This window comes from Papio anubis, chromosome 14, assembly GCF_008728515.1.
Source record: "Papio anubis isolate 15944 chromosome 14, Panubis1.0, whole genome shotgun sequence".
NCBI classification, from domain to species: domain Eukaryota; kingdom Metazoa; phylum Chordata; class Mammalia; order Primates; family Cercopithecidae; genus Papio; species Papio anubis.
In genome coordinates this window covers 68,969,754-68,979,372 of record NC_044989.1, presented here as the reverse complement: position 1 = coordinate 68,979,372, position 9,619 = coordinate 68,969,754, and positions in this window count along the sequence as shown.

The following is a 9,619-nucleotide window of genomic DNA, read 5'->3' as shown; positions in this document are numbered from 1 at the left end:
CGCAATCCCACTCCAAGGTATGTAACCCCAAACTATTGAAAGCAGGGACACACATACACCGATGTTCATGGCAGCACTATTCACAGTAACCAAAAGACAGAAACAACCCAAATGTCCATCAGCTAAGTGGATGAACAAAATACATATAGTATATGCACGCAATAGAATATTATTCAGCTATAAAAAGAAATGAAAACTGTTGGTGAGAATGTGGAGAAACTGGAACCCTGTGCACTGTTGGTAGGAAAGTAAAGTGGTGCAGCCACTGTAGAAAACAGTAGAGTGTTTCCTTAAAAAATTAAAAAATACAATTACCATATGATCTAGTGTTTCCACTTCTGGCTGTCTAACCCAAAAAAATAAAAGCAAGGTGATATGGTTTGGCTGTGTCCCCACCCAAATCTCAGCTTGAATTGTATCTCCCAGAATTCCCATGTGTTGTGGGAGGGACCCAGGGAAAGGTAATTGAATCATGGGAGCTTGTTTTTCGCATGCTATTCTCGTGATGGTGAACAAGTCTCATGAGATCCGATGGGTTTATCAGGGGTTTCCGCTTTTGCTTCTCCCTCATTTTTCTCTTGATGCCACCATGTAAGAAGTGCCTTTTGCTTCCCACCATGGTACTGAGGCCTCCCCAGCCATGTGGAACTGTAAGTCCAATTAAACCTCTTTTTGTTCCCAGTTTCCAGTATGTCTTTATCAGCAGCGTGAAAATGAACTAATACACAGGGTCTTAAAGGCATGTTTGTACATCCATGTTCATAGCAGCATTATTCACAATAGGGAAGACATGGAAACAATCCAAATGTCCATCAATGATAAAGGGATAAGCAAAATGCTCCACATATACACGTACACTTACATGGGAACTTCCAAAAATTTGTGGGAAAATGGAATTAAAAGATAAAAATAAAAATATATAAACTTTAGCTCTCAACATAAGCTCCACCACATTCAGGATGCTTTTGTGATGCTGCCAGCCATTTAGTCCATCCCTAAAGGACTGAGGATCCTGGGAATTTTTCTGTTTTATTTCTTTATTTTTAATTTTTTGTTGAAACAGAGTTGGGCTAGGTTCCCTAGGGTGGTCTCAAACTCACAGCCTCAAGCAGTCCTCTCACCTCAGCCTCCCAAAGTGCTGGGATTACAAGCATGAGCCACCAGGCCTGGCATGGGTCCTGGGAACTTAACCATATCAATGAAGCCTTTTTTTTTTTCACATTATTAACATAAGAAAAATGGCTGCTCCTTAAAGACTTTTGAAGATTAGGAAATGAAGTCAGAAAGAGCCAAATCAGGACTGTAAGATGGATGGCTAATGATTTCTCATTGAAACTCTTGCAAAATTGCCCTTGTTTGATTAGAGGAATGAACAGGAGTATTGTCATGGTGAAGGACTCTTTGGTGGAGCTTTTGCAGGCATTGTTTCTGCTAAAGCTTCAGCTAGTTTCTCAAAATACCCTCATAATAGGCAGATATTTCATTCTTTGGCCTTCTACAGAAAACCACATGCAAAATACTGTGAGCATCCCCCAAAAAACTATTGCCATGACCTTTGCTCTTGATTAGTTTGCTTTTGCTTTGTCTGGACCACTCCCACCTCTTGGTAGCCATTGCTTTGATTGTGCTTTGTCTTCTGGATCACACTAGTAAAGCCCTGTTTCTTCTGTCATTACAGTTCTTCAAAGAAATCTTTCATGATCTTACCCACTTGTTTCATATTTCCATTGAAAGCTCTACGCTTATCTACAGCTGATCTGGGCACAACAATTTTGGTACCCATCAAGTGAAAAGTGTGCTTAACTTTAATTTGCCAGTCAGAAATGAGTGAGTTCAACCAATTGAAGTGTCTGTGGTGTTGGTTATTGTTTTTTTTTTTTTTTTTTTTTTTTTTGAGACAGAGTCTTGCTCTGTCCCCCTGGCTGGAGTGCAGTGGCGCCATCTCGGCTCACTGCAAGCTCCGCCTCCCGGGTTCCTGCCATTCTCCTGCCTCAGCCTCCCAAGTAGCTGGGACTACAGGCACCTGCCACCGCGCCCGGCTAATTTTTTGTATTTTTAGTAGAGACGGGGTTTCACCATGGTCTCGATCTCCTGACCTTGTGATCCGCCCGCCTCGGCCTCCCAAAGTGCTGGGATTACAGGCGTGAGCCACCGCGCCCGGCCTGGTTATTGTTTATGCTGTTAATCATCAGTCCTCTTCAATTAGGGAATGAATAAGATTAATTTTTTTCTCATAAATCATGTGGATGGTCTGCTGCTACAGACGTCATCTTCAACATCCTCTCTTTCCTTCCTGAAATGAGTATCCATTTGTAAACTGCTGATATCTTTGGGTCATTGCCCACAAAAAGCTTTTCGTAAAGTATCAGTGATTTCTCCATTCTTCCACCAAGCTTCACTGTAAATTTCATGTTTGCCCTTGCTTCAATTTTTCAGAATTCGTGTTCCTCTGATAGGGGCTCTTTTCAAACTGATATCTTATCCTTCTTAGTGACTCAAACTAGATCCTGTTTAGACGTGTTGTAATAAATGTGTACAAGTTTATTTGGGTGCAAAAAATTTTTGAAATCCATGCTTACTTTTTTCATAATATGCATTTTCCATGGATTTTTGAAGCCCCTTCATGTGTATGTGTGTGTGTGTATATACACAAAATGGAATATTATTCAGCCTTCAAAGGGAATGAAATCCTGACATATGCTACAACATGGATATACCTTGAAGACATTGTGCTAAGTGAAATAAGCCAGTCACAAAAGACAAATACTGTATGATTCCACTTACATGAGGTAGCTAGAGTAGTCAAATTCATAGAGACAGAAAGTAGGATGATGGTTGCTTAGGTCTTGGGGAAGGAGGAATGGGGAGCTGTTGTTTAATTGGTACAAAGTTTCAGCTTTGCAAAATGAAAAGAATTATGAAGATGGAGAGTGGTAATGGTTGTACAACAATATGAAGGTACTTAATACCACTGAACTGTATATGTAAAAACCGTTAAGATGGTAAATAGTTTTTTTTCACTTTACCACAATGAGAAAATGGGGAAAAAAGGAATGATGTACTGACACACGCTACAACGTGGGTGAATCTTGAAAACATGATGCTAAGTTAAATAAGCCTGTCACAAAAAACAAACATTGAATGATTCCACATATGTAAGATACTTAAAATAGGCAAATTCATAAAGTCAGAAGGTAGAACGGTTGTTACCAGGGGCTGAAGGGGAAGGGGAAATAGGAGATTATTATCTGATGGGTTCAGAGTTTCTGTTTGGGATGATGAAAAGGTTCTGGCAATGTATAGTGGTGATGGTTGTACAACATTGTCAATGCATTCATGTCACTGAATTGTAACTTAAACAGTTAACATGGTGAATTTTATGTTATGTGTATTTTACATATGCAGCCATGCATCACTTAACAATGAGGATACATTCTGAGAAATGCATCATTAGGCAATTTCATTGTGTGAATATCATAGAGTGTACTTAACACAAACCTAAATGATATAGCCTACTACACACCTAGTCTGTATGATATAGCCTAGTGCTCCTAGGCTACAAATTGGAACAGTATGCTACTATACCGAATACTGTAGGCAATGGTAATTCAATGGTAAACATATCTAAACATAGAAAAAGTACAGTAAAAATATGGTATTATAATCTTATGGCACCACCTTCATATATGTGGTTCATCTTTGATCAAAACATCATTATGCAGCCCATGACTGTATCTATCTCCTATAGTATAGCTCAGACCTCCTTACCAAGGCAACCACAAAGGCCTATACAACGTTGGTCTCCAATTTTCTGTAGTGGAAAGAGAGTGCTACCTGGGATTTGGATCTTTAGTACATTTTGCCACTATCAAAATATACTAAATGTACAAAATGTATATGACTTTAGGCAAGTCATGTACCTTTTCTGGGGTTCTCTTTCCTCATTTACAAAATGAATGAGTTGAACTTGCACTAGGAAATCACTGCCAAGTTCCAATACTTCATGCAGTATCTTCCCCTGGCCCATATACCTCCCTGGACACTTTTTCCTGTCATTTGCAAAAATGTCGCAGCAGTTTCACGTCTCTGAGGCTCATGTCACCTGGAAAATGGAAGAGGACAGTGGTAAAGAGCATAAGATAAGGAGTCCACTGCCTCCTTTCTGCCTAGTTCTGCACATGTGAACGGTGTCACCTTGGACAGTATGGTAACTAAAACCTAGCCTTCCTCATTTGGAATTAAGAATGGCAATAGCGGCCGGGCGTGGTGGCCAAAGCCTGTAATCCCAGCACTTTGGGAGGCCAAGACAGGTGGATCACGAGGTCAGGAGATCGAGAACATCCTGGCTAACACGGTGAAACCCCTTCTCTACTAAAAAAAATACAAAAAAATAGCCGGGGGAGGTGGCGGGCGCCTGTAGTCCCAGCTACTCGGGAGGCTGAGGCAGGAGAATGGCGTAAACCTGGGAGGCGGAGCTTGCAGTGAGCTGAGATCCGGCCACTTGCACTCCAGCCTGGGCGACAGAGCAAGACTCCGTCTCAAAAAAAAATAAAATAAAATAAAAAAGAATGACAATAGCTTCTACTTCATAAGGTTGTGGTGAGGATTAAATAAAATAAGGTGGGTTATATACTTAGCACAATGCCTGGCACTTAGCAGGCACCTGAGAAATGCCAGCTATTACTATTCCTTGGTGATTCTTTCTATATCTGGCCTCGTATGGGGTTGTAACTAATCTTGAGACTTTGCTTACATGTCATTTCTTCCAGGAAGCACTCCTTAATTCCTCCAATGGTTTTCATGTCTTCCTTACTTCTTGGTGGTTCTCTTTAAATGCACTTTTGTGCACAAATTTGCTTTCCATCTTGCACTCCTTCTGAGAAGGAACTATGTCTCATTCATTTTTGCATCCTATTCTGCAATGTTTTTCAGATTTGCCTGATTATACAAATTATCTGAAGTGGTAGTTGAACCTACTGATTCCTAAGTTCCACTTCAAACCAAGGGAAGGGGCCTAGACATCTAAATGTTTAATCAGCACCCCAAGTGATTTTTTTTCTTTAGAGTCAGGGTCTCACTCTGTCTGTCACCCAGGTTGGAATGCAGTGGCACAATCATAGCTCACTGCAGCCTCAACCTCCTGGGCTCAAGCTATCCTCCCACCACAGCCTTTCAGGGTAGCTATGACTGCAGGTGCGTGCCATTATGCCCAGCTAAGTTTTTCAGATTTTTTGGTAGAGATGTGGCCTCATTATGTTGCTCAGGCTGGTCTCAAACTCCTGGCTTTAAGCAACCCTCCACCTTGGCCTCCCAAAGTGCTGGGATTATAGGTATGGCCACTGCACCCAGCTCCAGGTGATTCTTATTAACAAGTGAGTTTGGGAATCTAAGAACTTACAACAGAGCTTGGCACAAGATACACAAATGTTCATTTGTCGTTCCATGTAGCATATGTCTTCCTGACTGCATTTGTCTCTACTCAAAAATAAAAAACAATACTGGTTTGATATGAATGATTGTGATAAAATTGATAGCCTCTAGAATTGATGAGGCATCACGGAATGCATTCGTTATCTAATACTGTATAACAAATCACCCCAAAACACAGCAACTTAAAACAAATCTATTGTCTCATAGATTCTGAGGGTTAAGAATCTGGGAGTGGCTGAGTGGGGTGATCCCAACCTCTAGGTCTGTCATGATGTTGGAACCAAGCTGTCAGCCAGGGCTGCAGTCTCATCTGAGTGTTCAAGTGAGGGAGGATGCACCTCAAAGCTCACTTATGTGGTTGTTGTCAGGCCTCAGTTTTTTCACTGGCTATTGCTGGAAAATACTGAGTTCCTCACCATGTGGGCATAGCTCTAGGTTTCCTGGGTGACTTCACAATGTGGCAGTGAAACTCTCCTACATGTGCTATATGCCGTTCATCACAAAACAAACGCTGGTACAATGTGGAAGAGGAGCCATACAGGTGTGCGGATGCCAAGAGGTGGAACCATTGGAGGCTAACACGGAGGTCATCTTGGAGGCTGACTACCACACAGAACTTAGAATTTTCCTTTTCAACTTCAAAGATCTGGCAGGAAATGGTATTTGAGGCTAATAATGAGTTTAGCCACAATGAAGATACGTTTGACCTTCAGAGTAGGGAGGTGGTGGATACCTTCTCAGGAGTCATAACTCAGAGTCAGGAGGGCATAACTGGGGTGATTTATTGGCCTAGCCCCTCCTTAGGGGAAGTGGAATAATGGGAGTAGATGCAGTCTGGCAGGCTCTTTGCACTGCAAGCCCTGCTGGGGACTCATTAGAAGGGTTTGGGTGACCGCATGTTATTTTCCATCCCTCCCTTCCTTCTCCTCTATCTGAGAAACAAGCATCTATCTGGGGCCCTCTGAGGAGTTAATCCTATTAGAATTTCAATGGTCTGTCTCTGTGACCAGGGCTAACTTGGCTTAGAGCAAAATCTGGAACTCAATTTTTTTTTTATTAAGAAAGGAAAACAAAATCTGAGCCTGGCACAGTGGCTCATGCCTCTAACCCAACCCTTCGGGAGACCAAAGCAGGAGAATCGCTCGAACCCAGGAGTTTGGGACCAGACTGGGCAACATAGTAGGATCTGTCTCTACAAAAAATGCAAAACTTATTAAGTCATGGTGGTGCATGCCTTTAGTCCCAGCTGCTCTGAGGTAGGAGAATCACTTGAGCTTGGCAGGTCAAGGCTTCAGTGAACAAATGTGATGGCACCACTGCACTCCTGCCTGGGTGACAGAGCAAGACTGTCTTTCTCTCTCGCTCTCGCTCTCTCTCTCTTTCTCTCCCTCTCTCTCTCTCTCTCTCTCTGTCTCTCTCTCACACACACACACACACACAATCTGGAACTCCATTGATAAAATTGTTTAACTTGTTTCCCTAAGGATGCCAAAAGCCTGAAAATTTTGTCAGTGATTAGATTCCGTGGGCACAAGAGCCAGAAGGGCCTTGCTTCACCCTGCCCACAGAGAGATCTATAATATCTGAGAGAATTTGCTATCCCAGGGAGTGCTGGCCACACATGATCCAAATAACTGGTTTGGGAAGTACTTCCTTTGCAGAGGCTCATCCACTCTAAATGATGTCCATGGGCTACTTCGGATGTTTTTCTTTCCTATTCCACTGGCAAGAATCATCCCAAAGGCCTTTTGAGTTCTCGCTTTTTCATCATTTTATTCTATAATTATGCCCCTTGGGTTCAGACGTGAACATTTTTAACATCTTAGGGCTGTTCTTCAGCCATGCAACTCCTATTGCATGTGTCAACTCTAATGCCTCAGAGAAACTCAATTCAAGGAGGGCCTTAGAGGTCATTCAGTGAACATGCATGTTGAGAAACGAGCCAACAGATTTTCAAATGGGGAAACTACTGGCCCAATGTACTGGCAGATTTCAGGGCTCGTGTAGGAATCCCAGTCTCAGAGCTCATATAAGAATCCAGCCCCCGCCACCCCCCGCCCTGCACTCCTCTGGCCCACCATGCTCACAACGCATATCTCCCTGTCCTCAGTTTGCCCTCCTTTCCATGATCCTTGGCTCCAGAGTCCAGTCACAATTTCTCCTGTCTGACAAATTTACTAAATCAGCTTATTTTCTGCTCTCATCAGATTTGTTCTCCAGCATACACTCATCTAATGCTATGAAAGAAATAAAGGATTCCTGGAAGATGCCAGAGCTGGCTTAGAACTCATCCTGCTTCCTTTACCAATTACCTCTGCAGCATGTGAGCCAGTAAGCTTGACTGGTCTCCCAAAGCCCACTCAGCTGATCAGGTGGGCTGCTTCCCACCGGTCCTCTCCACCTCCCCACACCCCCAGGAGGAAGACTCAGATAGTTACAGGCACACGCCTCTCCTTCCTGATGGGGGTCCAAACACCTGAACAGTGTTAACTCTTTCATTAGTTTCACTCACCTAATTCTGCCCCGAACACATTTTCCATGGGATTACTTTGGAAGTTGGCAAACTATTCATATGTTTATCCACAAGAATAAACAGGTAATAGCTTACAAGAATTTTTTGTAAAAGAAGAGCAGTAGGAGAAAATTTGCCCTATTAATATCAAAATTTAAGAAATAATGAGTGTAAATGTAAGATGTACCTGCTATCAAGATCTGGATATGCCTTGGCATGAAGTCTGATAGCTCAGTGGAATCGCCATTCCGGAGTATTTTACATGCAGACAGTTGAGGAGACAAGTAAAGGTCAGAGACAGAGCCCACACATGGTATCTGCTCAGATTCTGGTCTTCCTGACTAAGTCCCATAGTGACAGGGCCATGGGCAGTGGGACTCTGGGAGACAGGAGAACACAGGTAGTGCTGCTTGGGGCTTCTGGTGCAGAGGGGAAAGGAAAGGCCTCTCCTTGAGAAATATGGCCTGATTTTAATGCAGTGAGGTCCACGTGAAATGCCACAGTGCCCTGGTACCTTGAGGTTACAGCTTCTGAAGGCATGAGATGGATCTTTGCTACTGACTTGGTGCAATCTTAGGGAAAGTAGGACAAAGAGCTACTGGGTAGAACACGTCTTTGTGTCTTCCTAGCTCCTGGGGGTGCCGTCGACCTGTGGCCTTCCTCCAGGTACAGCTGCATCTCTCCAGTCCCTGCCTCCACCATGATGTGGTGTTCTTCCTGTGTCTCTGTCTTCAGATGGCCTCTTTCTCTTACAAGGACACCGGTCATATTGAATTACAACCCACTCTAATGACCTCAACTTAACCCAATTACATCTGCGAATACCACATTTCTAAATAAGGTTACATTCACAGGTACTGGGGTTAGGATTTCAACATACTTTTTTGGGGAACACAATTTAACTTATACCAAGTATGTTATGATACATATATGTGTGATGGAACCATATAGCTATCAAAAATAGCTATCAAACACCACATAGCTATCAAAAACGGGGCTGTGAGGCTGGGCGGCGGGTGACTCACGCCTGTAATTCCAGAACCTTGGGAGGCCAAAGTGGGAGGATCGCTTGAGCAGTTCAAGACCAGCCTGGGCAACATAGTGAGGGGCCCATCTCTACAAAATTGGTTTTTAAAAAATGGGATCTATGCTATTAAATGTCAGTATAGGAAGACAGTGGTTACCCTTGGGAGAGAAAGGTGACTAGAAAGAGCCAGTCAGGGAGTTTTTCAGGTGCTAACAATATTCTGTTTTTTGATCTGGTAGCTCATGATAAGGATGTGTTCAGCTGATAAAAATTCATCCTGCTGTATACTTATGAAATGTGTACTTTTCTGAATGTACAGTATATCTCAAGGAAATGTTCATTGGGACATGGTGCTGCAAAGGTATATTGATTGGCATGGAAAGATAGTCATGATATATTACGGGATGGAAAAACATTAGGCTGCAAAACCATATTGCAATATGATTCCATTTGGAGGGGAAATGTATCCATAGAAGAAAACGTCTGGAGGGACAAAGCAAGCTGCTGACATTCAACTCAGAGTGGAAAGAAAATGCAAGTGTTTTTCTCTTCCTTTCAATTATCTGCATGTTCTGATTTTTAAAATGAACCTATATTATTTGTGTAATGCTTTAACTCTCATAAATGAAAAAAGGATGAAGTAACTAATA